This window comes from Petaurus breviceps, unplaced genomic scaffold, assembly GCF_028583685.1.
Source record: "Petaurus breviceps papuanus isolate PSGF00001 unplaced genomic scaffold, PetGlider_PUasm1.0 77, whole genome shotgun sequence".
NCBI classification, from domain to species: domain Eukaryota; kingdom Metazoa; phylum Chordata; class Mammalia; order Diprotodontia; family Petauridae; genus Petaurus; species Petaurus breviceps.
The window spans coordinates 8,447,821-8,464,527 of NW_027186492.1; the positions used below are offsets into that span (position 1 = coordinate 8,447,821).

Here is a 16,707-nt window from a genome sequence, read left to right on the forward strand (position 1 = left end):
ATCTTTAGTCTCATATTTTTTTTAGCTTAAAAAAAATAACAAAGATGGAGAAAGAAAAAGAGAAAGAATCTATTTTGCTCTCCCCATGAGAGAGCTATACGGACAACCAGGGACCAAATATCATGTTAATTCTGTTTCTTCTTATATAAAAATATGTGTTGGCCTCAACATCATGTCTAAACCATTGCTCTTCTCTGTGACTTACATAAACTTTGTGCATATTTGTAGGGGGAAGAAGCAGACATTCTAGAGAAAACAAGGAATGAAGATAAAGGCATCAACATGGGGAATGGATCAGAGCTTTCCACTTTCCAAAGGTGCAGTATGCAGTTTCATGGGGATGAATGTAAAGTCCTACGAGAATTCATAAAAATCACTATGTGTGTAGTTTTCACTGGCTATTCCCTTCTCTCTCTTTATCCCCACCTTTCCTGGCTTCCTTCCCAGCTAAAGTCCAACCTTCTGCAAGAAGCCTTTCATGATCTGCCATAATTTTAGTGCTTTCCTTATGAGACTCTCCACCATCTATCCTGTATATAGTTTGTTCATACCAGTTGTGTCTTCATTATACTGTGAACTTCTTGAGAACAGAGACTGTCTTTTGACTTTCTTTGTATTCCTAGTACTCAACACAGTGCTTGACACATAGTAGGTGATACGAGACAGATTGACAAGTAAAGCATAGAGGGTAGTTTTGATGAGACAAGTTTGTGGGAAACTGGGGATTCTGGGAGGTTTTAGTGGCCCACATGTTCAATATGAGTCAATAGTATGATGCAGTAAACAATATAGAGTGTCCAAACCAAGGGAAATGGAGACCACATTTCACTCTGTCATGGTCAGAGCATGGTGAGGGCTATTGAGCTCAGTTCTGGTCACTGTATGTTAGAAAGAACATTGGCAATATGTAAAGAGTCTATAGAAAGCTGATGAGAGGATAGTAAGGGGGGAATGAGGTGAGCATCAATTTAGAGCTGGAAAGTACCTCAGATAAAGGATCAAAGACCAAATGTGAACAATGACCGTTTTCTATTACTCCCCCAAACAGGAATTACTGTGTGGGACGGCCCCTTTGTACTTTAAACACAAATGCTAAATTATCTTCTCTCTCTCTTTCTTCTCCTCTTGTTCCTCTTCCTCCTCTTCCTCTCTCTCTCTCTCTGTCTCCCCTCTGTACTTATGTTTATATCTGTTGCTCTTTTCTGTTTCTCTATCTCATATTTATCTCTCCTTTCTATTCCTTTTTCTTTCTCTGGCATTGCTTCTATTTCTGTCTCTTTCCTGTCTGTCCTTCTATTAGATTGTGGGTTCCTTGAGAATTAGGACTGTCTTTTCCTTCTTTTTGCATCCCTAGTGCTTAAAACAGTACCCGTCATGCAGTTGCGATTGATAAATATTTATTGACTCTCTGGAACCTTTGGTTTCACCCCTATTCAACGTCAGCTTGTTATAGTGGAATGAGCATCTAGGTTCAAATTCTACCTCGGATGCTTCTCTATATCACCTTACATATAGTCCAACTTCAGGTTAAGTAACTTAACTTCAGTTTATTCAATGTAACATGACGGAACTGTTGAGGTCCCTTTTTGTTCTTTTTCTGTGATTCTATGATTTCTCCCTTTTCCAATCGCCTAGGCACAGTGAGAAATTAAGTGACACCCTCTTTTTCTCCACAACAAAACTCTCCCTGGAAAAACTACCATCCTCAAAGAGCGAGCAATTGGGCTCAGAGAAACAGAGGTCTGCTTTTTGGGTTGCAGGTCTAAAGGGATCTCAAAGATATCAGAGATAGGTGAAGAGGGACAAATGAGGAGGTAGGATTGTTCTGAAGCTCTCATACTATTAGGTACCTTCTAACAGCCAATTAGGGAAGGCCCCCCCACTGGAGTTTTCTAGTTTGTAAATATATTCCTGATGAATTGTTCAAGGGTGTATCTCTTGGGGGGAAAAAGCCCAGAAGGGCTTCTTAGGAGACCATCACCTTCCTCCACTTCAGAATGTGATTACTGTACATTCAATGACCTTAAGGGAGAGCAATGAATGAAAACTTTCTTTGAAAAGGGCAGAAAAGGGGGAGGAGCCAAGATGACCATGTAGAAGCAGGAGAACTCCCTGTGCTCGCTCCATAACCACCTCAAATACCTATTTAAAAGACTCTAAACAAACTTTAGGACTACATAACCCACAAAGTGACAGAGAAACAACCCTCCCACTGAAAACAGTCTTGCAGGCTCCATTGCAGTGCACTAAGAGCAGAGTCCAGCCCCGAGTGAGTCCACAGTTTTAGCCCCAGAGAGGCCCGACCAGCCCTGGCTGGAGGGACTTGGGGAAAGTGGATCACCAGCCACTGTGGCAGTTTCCAGAATTATCAACCCATAGATGCTAAGGACAAAATGAGAGGTCAGTGGACTTTGGGAACAGGGGGTCCCGGAGTGTGGTCTGGCCTCTGCCCTCCAGAGGGAGAAGCAGCAGAGGGGCAGTGGCTGCCAGGGCATGGCTGCTTCAGAGCTCCTGGACTGCAGATTGTAGGGGGACCAAGCAACCGTTCTGAGGGGTAATCGCTCTTGCTTTAACCTGCTTGGATCTGGATTGCTGTCTAGGGTGGAGGTCCTGGGGTGGGTGACCAGGTGCCAGAGCCAGTGATGGCTTCAGAGAGGAGCCAACTAATAGCTCCAGCAGCTGTGAAAACCTCAGTGATTTTGGACAAAGCTCTCCTCTCTGGAAGGAGAGTTCTACTGTGGCAAAAGCTCAAAAGTCAAGTAATTGAGTGGCAACATGAGCAAGAAAAGGAAGCAAAGCAAGCACAGCAATCCAACTTTGGATTCCTTTTTTTGGGGGACAAAAAGGATCAAAACATGGAACAGAAGGAAGAAATTGAAGTCAGAACTCCTGCACCAAAAGCTTCCAAGAAAAATATGAATTGGTTACAGACCATAGAGGAGCTTAAGAAGGATTTTGAAAACCATTTAAGAGAAGTGGAGGAAAAATTGGGAAGAGAAATGAGAATGATGCAAGAAAATTATGAAATGAGAGTCAACAACCTGACTGAAGAAAATAATACCTTAAAAAATAGACTAACTCAAATGGCAAAAGAGGCTCAAAAAGCCAATGAGAAGAAGAATGACTTAAACAGTCAAATTTGCCAGATGGAAAACAATCTCAAAAGCTGATTCTCTGAAGAGAATTATTCTTTCAGAATTAGTTTGGAGCAAATGGAAGCTACTGATTTTATGAGAAATCAAGATACTATTAAACAGATCTAAACACATAAAAAAATAGAAGGCAAAGTGAAATTCTCATTGGAAAAACCACTGACCTGGAAAATAGATCCAGAAGAGATAATTTAAAAATTATTGGACTACCTGAAAGCCATGATCAAAAAAAGAACCTAGAAATAATTCTTCACGAAATTCTCAAGGAAAATTGCCCTGGGGGTGGCCAGGTAGCACAGCGAGTAAGAGCACTGCTCCAGTGTTGGGATGACCTGGAGATCGAATCCCAGGCCCAGACACTCAGCACCACACCCAGAAATAATTGGTCGTGTAACCTTGAGCGAGTTACTTAACCCCGATTGCTTAAAAAACAAAAAAATTGCCCTGATGTTTTAGAACCAGAGGGCAAAATAGAGGTTGAAAGGATCCACCAATAGCCTCCTGAAAAATATCCCAAAAAGAAAACTCCTAGGAATATTACAGCCAGGTTCCAGAGTTCCCAGATCAAGGAGAAAATATTACAAACAGCCAGGAAGAAACAATTTGAATATTGTGGAAACACAATCAGGATAACACAGAATGTGGCAGCTTCTACACTGAGGGCTTGGAATATGATATTCCAGAGGTCAAAGGAGCTGGGATTAAAACCAAGAATCACCTACCCAGCAAAACTGAGTATCATGTTTCAGGGGAAAATATGGGCACATGAATACTTTGTTAGTGTGTGTATATATATATATATATATATATATATGTACAGGTATACATAGACAGAGGGCACAGGACCAGTTGAATAGGAAGGGATGATACATAAAAGATGAAATTGAGTGGTGAGAGAGGAATATAATGAGAGGAGATGGGGAGAGACAGAATAAGGTAAATTATCCCATATAGAAGAGGCAAGGGAAACCTGTTACAATGGAGGGGAAGAACAGGAAGACACAGGGGAATGAGTCAACCTTACTCTCATTGAATTTGGCTTAGGGAGGGAATGACATACACACTAAATAGGGTATCTCACTGTACGGGAGAGTAGGGGGGAAAGGGATGAAAATGGGGATGATGGAAGGGAGGGCAGGTTGGGGGGGGAGGTTGGAAGCACACACTTTTGAAAAGACAGAATCAAAGAAGAGAATAGAAAAGTGGGGGGTGGGATAGGATGGAGGGAAATATAGTCAGTCTTTCACAATATATCCACTATGGAAATGTTTTGCGTAGCTACACATGTACAACCTAAATTGAATTGCTTATCTTCCTCGTAATTGTGGGTGACAAGGGAGGAAGGGAAAGAATCTGGAATTTGAAGTTTTAAAATCAAATGTTTAAAATATATATATATATATATATATATATATATATATATATATAAAATTATTATTTTACATGCAACTGGGAAATAAAATATACAGGCACTGGGGCATAGAGATCCAATGTGCCCTAATGGAAAGTAGGAGGGGAAATGGGGGAGGATATAGGACAAAGCAGATTGGGGTAGGGGGTATTCAGTGGTATCACTGTTTTGGGGTGGTGGGTAGGGGGAAAATGGGGAGAAAATTTGTAACTCTAATTCTTGTGGAAATGAATGATGTAAACTAAAAAATAAACATAAAATTTAACTTAAAAAAAGAATGTGAGCTGCTTGAGGGCAAGGGTCATGTTTTTGACTTTCTCCTGTGCATAGCACAGTGCCTGATACATTGTAGGTGTTTAATAAATGCTTGTTGACTGATTGACTTAAAAAAAAAGTAAAATTGGTGAACTAGGATGGGAGATCTAACTGGAGAATATACCTCCCCCAAAATGAAAAGTGAAATATGGAAAAAGAGCTTCAAAAACTAACCAAGGAAAATAATTCACTAAAAATTAGAATCAGTCAAATTGAAGCTAAGGACTTTATTATGCATCAAGAGTCAGTCAAACAAAACATAATGATTGAAAAATTAGAAGAAAGTGTAAAATATCTCACTGGAAAAGCAACTGACGTGGAGAAAAGATCCAGGAGAGGTCACCTAAGAATTATTGGTCTACTGGAAAGCCATGATGAAAAAAGCAGCCTGGACAACATCCTCCAAGAGACTGTCAAATAGAACTGTCCTGAGGTCCTAGAATCAGAGGGTAAAATAATTATTGAAAGAATTCACTGGACTCTTCCTGAAAGAGATCCCAAATTGAAAACTCCAAGAAATATAGTAGCCAAATTCCAGAATTGTAAGGTCAAGGAGAAAATACTGCAAGCAGCCAAAAAGAAACAATTTAAATATTGTGGAACTACAGTCAGGATTACACAGAACCTAGCAGCTTCTACATTAAAAGATCGTAGGAATCGGAATTTGATTTTTCGTAAGGTAAAAAGAGCTAGGACTGCAACCAAGGATCAACTACCCAGCAAAACAGCATAATCTTTCAGGTAAGGAGATGGTCATTTAATGAAATAAGGGACTTCCAGACTTTCCTGATGAAAAAGCCAGAGCTCAATGGAAAATTTGATCTCCAATTACTAGACTCAAGAAAGACATAAAAAAGTAAACAAGGAAAACACATACTCACGCACACATATATGCACACACACACATACACGCACATAAGTTGGGATTCAATTAGAGCAAAGTTTTTACATCCCTATATGAGAAGTGGATACCTGTCAATATTGAAATTTATATAATTATCGTGACATTTAAAAGGGATATACATAGAGGGTGTGGGTATAAATAAACTAATATGATGATAAAAAAACCTTATTAAGGGATACAAAGGGATTGTAATGGGAGAAAAGGAAAGGATGAGGCAGAAAAAGGTAAACTGTGCCACACTAAGAAGCATAAAAACATACTGTAGTAGAGGGGAAGGAGGGAGTGAGATGAACATCATATGAACTTCATTCTCATTTGGTTCTGGTTCAAAGAAGGATCACATAGTTAAGTTTAGGATTCTAATGTGAAAAGACACAAAAACTCGTTATAATAGAGGGAAACGAAGGAGGGAGAGGAGCGCTGTATGACATTTACCCTCCTTGGTTTGGGTTCAAGGAGGGAATAACATACTCCTTTAAGTATAATAATCCATTGTGCCCTACAGGCAGTAGGAGGGGTAAGAAAGGGAGGTATAAACGGGGGAGTGGTTAGAAGGGAGGGAAATAGTACTAAGAGGAAAGGGTAGGTAAAGAGGGGGAGGCACAGGGAGGGAATACTGAGGGAGGCAGTGGTCAAAAGGAAAACTATTAAGGAGGGTAAAGAAGAAGGAAGAAAGAGAAACATAAACAGGGGAGGGAATAGGATGGAGGGAAAGACAGATAGTGTTCATAACTGTGAATGTGAATGAGATGAGCTCTGTATAGAGGAGTGCCCTCATGGATGTCTTACCTTTCTCTTGTAATGAGATAAGATAATAAGTTGATACTTGACCTGATTATTGGCTCATCTGGACTGAAGAACTCTGGTCAACAGTCTCTGCTAACTCACCATACAGGTAGTGTGTGGAAAGCCTGCTGGATTAGGAGTCAGAATTCCCAGATTACACTCTCGCCTCTGTTTCTTACTATCTGTGTGACTCAGTTTTCTCATTTGTAAGATGAGCAGGTTAGATTCCCAGCTCTCAATCTATGATGTGTTGATACTGTGTCAGAGGAAAGCACTTGAAAGAGAAGCATTTATTCCCAAGTAGTTGTTTTTTTTTTTTTTGCTTTTTGGGGGGCAGTTGGGGTTGTGACTAAGTAAATAGATTTTGAAGCTGAGAAAGTAACCTTTGGACTTCTTCCCCCTGGAGTAGAGACAGAGGCAAGGAATAAAGTTTTAATTGGGGAGTGGGGATAGAGGAGGGAGAAGTGGAGTAAGGGGTTTTGGTATTTAGCCAGGGGTTGCAAGAGGTCTGAATAGCAGGCTAGGTACTGGCTACTTCTTCCTAAGGTGAGGAATGACCTGGGAGAGGAAATCCAAATTTGGAGTTAGGTTGTCCTCTTGTCCGATACCTAGGAGGGTGGAGCTGGTAATAAGAGAGCAGTCTCTCCTCCTCCTTAAAGACTCAATCTCTGCCAAAGCTGTGGGGAACCAATCCCACAGTTTCTTGTGGGACTTTTACAAGCCATCTGAGTGATGCAATTACTTCCTCTCTTTCTTAATTTTTGTGTGTTCAAGGAAAGTAAAGTTTCTTTCATAATAAACTTTTTAGGGGAAATTGGTGCAAGAAAAGGAGACTGCAAGGACAGAAATGGCACACCCATTCGTCATTATTCATCTTGTCTTGACATCAGGAGTTACACATTTTTTTTCAGTTCAGCTCTGGGTCAGGAACTGGAAGGTATGGCTTTATATAGATTTTTAAAGGAGAATGAGGAAGAGGAGAAAAGGGAGGGGTCATAATCAAAAGGAGAGAAAGAGGAAGGAGAGTGAGGTCAGGAGAGACCACAAGATCATTTTGAGGTGACACACAGTCATCCAGTGGAGATGCTTAGAAGCAGTTACTCGTATTCACATTCAAGAATCCTCTATCTGAACTCCTATAATTCTAATTTTTGCAACCTCATTGTCTCCCTGAGTCCTTTAGACATAATACTGTGCAGTATTGCTTTCTCTTTTAACTATCTCATAAAGAGTTTGTATTGTCTCTCCAAAGATATTATATGCTTCTTCTGAACAGAGACTATGTTTTATTTTATTTATTATCCCCCAGTACATCCCACAGTGCCAGATAAGGTACTCAACTAAACTGTTATCCTGGCTTGAAGACACCAGGCAAGAGAAAAAGAGGGGTCAACTATTTGGTTTGTCCATTCATAGTAGACAGGACCAACCTTGGACAAAGTTGTGAAGCTGTTAAAGTTTGTCATTAGTGTCTTCAGACTCAGTTGTTGTCTTGAATCTCAGCTGTTCTCCTGTTTTCCATTGTGAGCCCCTTGGGTGCAATACTCTCATGTTGATTGTAGTTTTCTTGGGGATTTTTTGATTTTGATTTTATATTTTGATACCTTTTTAATGTTTTATTTTTCTTTGACTTTTTTTTCATGAACAAACATTTATTTTATACCCTTCCCAACTCCCCATCCCAACAAAAGATAACAAAACAGAAGTCATATAAATAGGTAAAAAGAAAAATACCCACATTGGCTAAGTTTAAAAATGCATTTTTAATTCTGCATCTTGAATCCTTCATCGCTCTGACAGGAGGTGGGTGGTATGCTTCATCATTGGTCCTCTGGAATGATGCTGACCCCTTAATTTTACATACGAGGAAGCTGGTTAAGGTTATCACAGGAGGGACTCAATAGCAGAGGTAGAGTTACAAATTCCATTCCTTACTTTTCCTCCATACTCACTTCCCATGGATTCTCCTCCTCAGAGCCACATGACATTCTGATCCCATCCCTTTCCTCTACTGGGTCTTTAGACACAACTTCACTCTCAGTCCCTCAGAAGCATTCTCCCACTCCTTTCCCTAGGGTGTCCAGGACATCCAGCAGACACTCAGGGTAAGTAAGAGTCCTAATTGATGATTAAATTCAGTTGATTACTGTTCAAGTGAACCTCATTTTTTTGCAATGTGTTCCTGATTCCTATCCTTGCTTCTGCTGTCTCTTCATGTCTTTTAAAAATCTAAAGTGATTTCTAAGTTACCAACCTTGCTTTTGTTGTTGATTCATGGATTTTTTCAAATTTAGGGTGATTTATAGAGCTAAGGTAGACATTTACATGCATCTTTTTAGATAGTGTCCCACAGTGATTTACCACAAAGCTTTCTTTAGATATGGTAGGATGGCTTGGTTGCTTTTGAAAGGTAACTAGATTCCAAACCCTAAGACAGAGAGCTGCTTCATAGCTGTTGTATGAGAAAGGATCTCAAGCAGAAATGAACAATCAGCCAATATTGTACTGTCATCCTCAGGATATCTGCTTCAACCTTGGAAGTCTTCCCAAATTTGACTTTTACTCAACTTCATATCTTTCACACTAACATACTTGCACATACTCTTTAGTTCATACTGAAAGAGGGAAACCGTATAAAACAAGAATTCATACTCATTGCATAATTTGATTGATTCATCATGCATACCTGTTTCTGCTACTCTAAGTAGGCACATATGATAGATTTTAACATATGAATAGTAAACTGTTATGCCTTGTTGGCACTTTTGTTCCCTTATTCCCTTAACCATCTCAGTCCCTTGGTTTCCTTAATCCCTTGACTTCATTCACTCCGTTTTTTCAGTGACTGCCCCCTGGCTTCCTCTGCCTCTCCTATTTCCCCTAACATTCCTTTCTTGCCTTCTTACCCCCCATGTCTGCCTCCTCCCCTTCCTGTACTTTGTGATCCAGTGACACTGGTGTCCTTGCTCTTCCAACAAGATGCTCATCTCCCAACTGAAGGGATTTTCACTGGCTGTCTCCCATAACTGGGATCCACTTCCTCCTCATCCTCTGTCTCCTGCATTCCTCGCCTGACTTCAAGTCCTAGCTGATATTTCAGCTTCTTCCTAGCTCCTTCCCTCTTTAGGCAAATAGGTAGCTTAGAGCACAGAGTGTTATATGTGGAGTCATGAAGACCTAAATTCACATCTGGTCGCAGGTAGCTATGTGACCCTTAGCAAGTCACTAAACCCTCTTTGGCTCTGACTTCTCATTTGTAAACCTGAGATACTAATATTACCCACCTCCCAGGCTGCTCATGAGGATAATATGAGAAATTTGTAAAGCATTTTTCCAAGTTAAAATGCTATATAAATGCTAGTTCTCTAACTCTGTGTGATTATCTCCAATTTATTCTGCATACATGTTGTTCGTATGTTATACTTTGCATGTTATCTCTCCCATTAGACTGGGAATCTCATGAGGGCAGGAACTGATTTTTTTTTGCCTCTCTTTGGAACTCCAGTGCTTAGCACTGTGCCTGGCTCATAGTGGGTGCTTAATAAATGCTTCTTGACTTGACTTGATGGGTCTGTGGCCTTAATTCAGAGAAAGTTTCTATCTCCACATTATGTTGTTTAACTCAACCTTTAGTCTCATATATTTTTTTTAGCCTGAAAAAAAGTATCAAAGATGGAGAAAGAAAAAGAGAATCTATTTCGCTTTCTCCACAAGAGAGCTATATGGATAACCAGGGACTCGATATCGTGGTAATTATTTCTTCTTATATAGAAATATGTGCTGGCCTCAACATCGTATCTAAACCATAACTCTTCTCTGTGACTTACACGCACTTTGTGCATGTTTGAAGGGGGAAGAAGCAGACGTTCTAGAGAAAACAAGGAGTGAAGATACAGGCATCAGCTTGGGGAATGGAGCAGAGCTTTCCCCTTTCCAAAGGTGCAGTATGCAACTTCATGGGGATGAGTGTGAAGTCCTACAAGAATTCAGAAAAAACCACTATGTGTGTAGTTTTCACTGGCTACCTCCCATATCTGGAGCTCTCTCACTCCTTATCCCCACCTTCCCTGGCTTCCTTCCCAGCTAAAGTCCAACCTTCTGCAAGGAGCCTTTTCAGGTCTGCCTTAATTTTAGTGCTTTCCTTATGAGACTCTCCACCATTTATCCTGCATATAATTTGTTCATAATGGTTTTGTCTTGTCTCTATTCAACTGTGAGCTCCTTGAGAACAGAGACTGTTTTTTGACTTTCTTTGTATTCCTAGCACTCAGCAAAGTGCCTGGCAAATAGTAGGTGATAATAGATAGACTGTTGACAAGTGTGGTATAGAGGGTAGGTTTGGTGAGATAAGTTTGTGGGAAACTGGGGATTCTGGGGTTTTTAGTAGCCGACAGGTTCAAAATGAGTCAACAGTACAATACAGTAGAGTGTCCAGGCCAAGGGAAGTGGAGGCCACATTTTTCTCTGTCCTGGTCAGAGCACAACCAGGGCTATTGAGCTCAGTTCTAGTCATTGCCTTTTAGAAAGAACATTTATGCCATGTAATGAGTCCATAGAAAGCTGTTGAGAGGATAGTAAGGGGGGAATCAGGTAAGCATCAATTTAGAGCTGGAAGGTATCTCAGATAAAGTAAGAGAGCAAATGTGAACAATGACCATTCACCATTAAGGTGTTGGAGGGCAGATCTAGAATTCCACATGTGTCCTCTTAGCAGGTATCATTTTCCCCACCTATCCCAAGTATTTACTGTTTTCAAGAGTTATGCTCTTCAAGGCATACTTTTATTCTGCCCAGAGGCTCACTTCCCCTGTCTAGATTCTAGTATAACCCTCTGGGCTCCAATTTCCTGAATGTTCCTTTATACTTTCACCATAAATGCTAGATTATCTTCTCTCTCTCTCTCTCTTTCTCTCTCTCTCTCTTTCTTTCTCTCTTTATCTCTATCTCTGTGAGTTCTTTGAGAATAAGGACTGTCTTTTGCCTCTTTCTACATCACCAACAATTCACACAGTGCCTGTCAAGTAGTGGTGATTGATAAATATTGATTGACTGACTGAACGTCTCTTTCTCTCTCTGGAACCTTTGGTTTCACCCCTATTCAAAGGCAGTTTGTTATAGTGGAATGAGGATCTAGGTTCAAATTCCACTTCTGATGCTTCCCTGTATCACCTTACACATAGTCCAAGTTAAGGTATTAATGTCAGTTTATTCAATATAAGATGAGGGAAGTAATGTCCCTTCTAGTTCTATTTGTATGATATTATGATTCCTATCTCTTCGCATTCATCCCCTTTACCCTCAGCTCTTGCAGTCTTTGTTGCCCAGGTACACTGAGAAAGCAAATGACACCTTCCTATTCTGCACAACAAAAACTATTCCTGGAAAAACCATCATCCTCAAAGAGGGAGCAATTGAGCTCAGAGAAACAAGGAGGTCTGCTTTTTGTGTTGCAGGTCTAAAGGAAACTCAGAGGTATCAAAGATAAATGAGGCAGGATCATTCTAAAGCCTTCATGATCCTTACAACCCAACCAATTAGGTAAGGCTCCCCCACCGGACTTTTCTAGTCTGTAAACATATTTCTGATGGACTGTTCAGGGCCATGTCTCTGGGGGGAAGAGAGCCCAGAAGGGCTTTTTAGGAGAACATCACCTTCCTCCACTCCAGAATGTAATTAGTGTGCATTCAGTGACCTTAGGGGACAGCAATGAGTGAAAACCTTCTTTGAAAGAGGTAGGAAAGGGATGGCCAGGTAGCACAGTGAGTAAGAGCACTGACCCCAGTGTTGGGATGACCTGGGGATCAAATCAGGGCTCAGACACTTAGCACCCATCCAGAAACACCTGGCCGTGTAACCTTGAGCAAGTTACTTAACCCCAATTGCTTAGGGGTGGCCAGATGGCTCAGTGAGTAAGAGCACTGGCCCCAGTGTCGGGATGACCTTGGGGATTGAATCCGGGATCAGATACTTAGCACCACACCCAGAAATAATTGGCCGTGTAACCTTGAGCAAGTTACTTAACCCCAATTGCTTTAAAAAAAAAAAAGAGGTAGGAAAAAGCTATTCTTTTTTCTGAAGCATGTGGGATAATCAGGGATACCTCTGGTTCAAGAGTAGGATTGAGTTTGCTGTGATTTTGGGCCCAGAAAGGGTAGATTTGACATGACCAGAATTGGTTTTCTTCATACTGAAGACCATCACCTGCTGGGTGCTTCCATTGAGCAAAGACACGTTCTGCCTGGAACCAAGGTGTCCCTCTTTGGTTGAGATTGTAGGAGCTGGTGAGAAGGAGCTTAGGTGATTCTAACTTCTTGCTATTTGGTCTTCAGTAAGGCAGAGCTAGCACCCTTTCTCCAAGGCAAGACAGTTCTACACAGCTCACGCCCAGTTGTTCTGGCAAATCCTGTTGGGCCTCCTGTGTACAGGTGAGACATTCTGAGTGCAGTTTTTCTTCAGATCTTGAGAAGTGAGAGATTAAATCACAGTGGAATTGGTGCTGTATCACTATAAAATACCCTGCTAAGTGGTATAGTGGACAGAGTGCTGGGCCTGGAGTCAACAATACCTGATTTAAAATTCTCCTTGGAAACTTAGTAGCTGTGTGATCCTGGGCAAGTGACTTAACTGCTCAGTGTCTCTTTATGGGGATAATATCCCTACAACACACAGAGCTGTTGTGAGATTCAAATCAATTAAAATACATAAATTCTCTTAATTTTTTTTTTACCGTTTATTGGAATTTCTTTAGTCTCAGTTGAAAGTAGTAATGTTGGAAAACATTAGTTCTCCATAGGTATGTGGGCAAGTCACTTAACACTGTTACTCTTAATTCCTCATCTATAAAATTAGCTGGAGAAGGAAGGGATAAGTCAGTTCAGTATCCTTGCCAAGAAATCCGCAAATGGGATCAGAAACAGTCAGATTTGAAGATAACAATTCAACAATAACAAGAAGATGTATAGAAACCATTTCCAAAAGCAATTTTTTTCACATGAGAAAAATTATGCATTTTGTAATCACCAGCTGAGTGGTTGCCATCCCTTTTTACATAACTTTTCATCTCTCTACATATGCTTCTTACCTCCTACCTTTTCTCTGAACTTGATTCAATAAATCCTTACCGCTTTTATTTACAGTAGAAAATTGTGTTAAATTATAAATTTCATCCCCAAAGATTAACTATGTAAGTAAATATTTGTAAATGTGTAGTTTTAAATCAGGATCATAGAACTTGGTGAAGTATATGTTTCTGCTTCTAAAATAAATTAATATAAGTATATTTTGTTGATTGGGAGACTAATTAGAAACTTGTCTAGACTGATTCACAAATCCACTAATAATTCTTCTATATGTGTCTTTCTTTCCATAAGTCATTTTGGAATATTTCCATATTTTATCATTTTCCTCAATTTCCTGATACTTTCTGATTATAATATCTGATAACTAGATTATATTTGGTCTTTATCTTTGTAAGGACTGTTCAAATGCTTGATAATAGCCATACAGCTCTAAGATTCAATGTTTCCCAATTTTTTTCCTCTCCAAGTCCTTTTAAATATTCCATGTAGATGAGTTTAAAGGAGACAAAACAAAGAAGATAAACCCAGAGGGCAAAGTTATTATCATTATCATCCATAGGTATGGAGATATAGTAAGAAAAGCTTGAAAACCTGAGTTCACCCTTACAACTGCTTAACACTTGGTGGTTGAAGTCAATGAATTCATAGAGTTATCTCACCCAAAGTTGCATGAAAATCCAAATAGCAGGCTAAGTGCTCCCTACTAGTCATAATTTTCCATAAATGGAAAGAATACCCAAGAAAGGAAATCCAAATCTGGCTTCAGGATGTCCCACTTTATCCTATGCTGAGTATGGTGAGGAACCCAAGAGGAAATTCTGCTTTCAAGCCTTTACTTGGACTTGAAACCCCATTTAGACCTTCGGACTTTACTGACTTTTTTAACAACTGGCCCATTCTGCCCACTCGACATGGCAAGAAAACTTATTTCCTTTTCTTTTTTGTAGGACCACAGGTTTTGAGGTAGAAGGGAGCTCAGAGATCATCTAGTTTAACTGATAGAGTGTAGGGTCTGTGAATTCCCTTGAACTCGCCTTAAATCTTTGCCCCTGAACCTGAGGCTATAAGCTTTTCATTATAGTTAGGTCCACATCTCTGTTACCTCTGGATTCTTTCTCTCTACTTCCCACCCTTGATCCTATCAAAAAAAATCATTCTCTTGCTTCCTGTCCCCTGATCTCTTGTCACCCCAGCCTACTGGCCACTCCCATCAAGATCCTCCCTGGACCCTTCCTCCAGTCACCCCAGACTACTTGGTAATCTCTAGATGCCCCCCTCAGTCTTCATGTATGTAAGATCCATCTTGCCTCCATGAAGGTGCTCAGATTCAATCTGGCTTTCTGGCATCAGTGATAACAAATGCTCAAGAGTCTACCCAAATATGGCAGGTCTTTAATAAACTTTGTTTTACTTTAGCTGAAAGAAGGCTTGAGTCAAATTCATTCAGTCAGGATCTGGTGTGTTGCTATTTCAGGGTCCCAGAACCCCTAAACCTCCATATTTTGGTTTCCTGAAACCGAGAAAACTGCTCAACTCAAGTTCTTCTCCAATCAAGACTAGAAGGTATGTAAACCTCCCCCTCTCTCTGTGCCCTTCTTGTCCAGCAGTTGGGGTCACTCTCCAAGCACCTTGGAGGTAGTTTTTAGGTCTGACCTCTCAGGTCCCATTAGGTCAGACAGCAATGAGGTTGGCTTGAACTCAGCCTGACACTCTCAGGTTCTCAGTCTAGTGGTTATGTTTGAGGTCATTTACCTGGGCTCACATTCCAAAGCATGGAGGACAAGGACAGATGCCCTGTCTGGAAGCTTTTGCCCAATTCTCTCCATTCTCTCAGCAGTAGGGAATTGGGAAAACTTCAGGTACTTGTTTCTCCTTTGTTTGTTGATATCTGGAGGTTTACTCCCAGATCCTCCTTTAGGGAGGGAGAGATTTCCAGCCCCCAGGCATGTAATGGGTCAGTCCTTTTCAATTCCTCATAATTCGCCTTTGGGCTGTCTTTTACAAAATTGGCAAAAAAATTTACTTTCTCTAAAGAACTTAAAATGAAAACACTGGTATTCTTTTGCAGCACTGTTTGACTTCAGTATCAACTGGAGGACCAGGAAGCATGGCACATTTTTGAGACTTTACAATATGATACTCTCTTGCGTTTAGAATTATACTGTCACTGCAAAGGAAAATCAGTAGTAATACCATACATGATGGTCTTTATTGAGCTCTCTCAGAGCCCCATTCTCAGAAAAGATTGTAAGATGTTCATAGCTAGAGCTGCCCCACAAAGTGGCAGTGGGGGCCAATTAAGCCATCCCCTTCTTGTGGCTCCCAGGGCTTCTGCCCCTTCCTCTTCTTTGCCTCTGTTTCACCACCCTCCAAGCTCCTATCCCCAGCCCCTTCTGCTGCTCCCTAACCCCGTTAGCCCCCTTCTTCTTTCCCATGTCACCCCCTCCCTGGCCAGCCTTGGTTTTTTCTTTTCCCCTTTGTTTCCCTTCCCTTTTTCCTCTAGCCCAACCTCCCTTGTTTCAGACCTCATTCACCTTCCACATCTCCTGTCCTGCATGTCCGCAACTGTTTCCTCCTCCTGAGGAGACCTCTACTCATGTTCTCATCCTCCCCCACTGTCCCAGGCTGTCCCTGCAGCATCTCCCCCCCATGGACCCTCCCTCTGAGGTGACTCCCACTCAGACATCAGCCTCAGGCCTGTCCCCCAAGGCAGTCTCTGGGATATCTCCACCTCTGACTCCTCCCCAACCTCAGGTACCAGCTGACCTTTTCCTTTGCCAGCAGGATCCCCAGGACCTTGTAGTCTGGTGCAATTCAGTCAATACTCCCTGGACCCTCCCTCATAAGAAGTGGGACTTCCTATCTCTCTCCCCAAGTCCCTGTCCCCACAGGGCCTTCAGGCCTTTTTCCTCTGAGGGAAGTGCCTGCAGTCATCTAGTGAGACAGTTAGAGGGCATGTTCCATTCTCCATTTCTTATCTCATTCAAGTTAAAGAGAAAGAGGGCCAATACCCAGAAGACCCCACTAAGTTTACTGAGGGTTTTAGGGACATGGCCCTAC

The 16,707-nt window shown here is 41.1% G+C and overlaps 1 protein-coding gene across 1 annotated transcript in view; it reads left to right on the top strand.

The window, feature by feature from the left end:
- The first annotated feature begins 251 nt into the window (after nucleotides 1-251).
- SLC28A2 (solute carrier family 28 member 2) overlaps nucleotides 252-16,707 on the top strand; it is a 59,980-nt gene continuing 43,524 nt past the window's right edge. The window contains exons 1-3 of the mRNA XM_069105947.1: nucleotides 252-317; nucleotides 12,022-12,106; nucleotides 15,122-15,210. The gene's annotated coding sequence lies outside the window, so the exon portion shown is untranslated. The remainder of the gene's footprint in view (nucleotides 318-12,021; nucleotides 12,107-15,121; nucleotides 15,211-16,707) is intronic.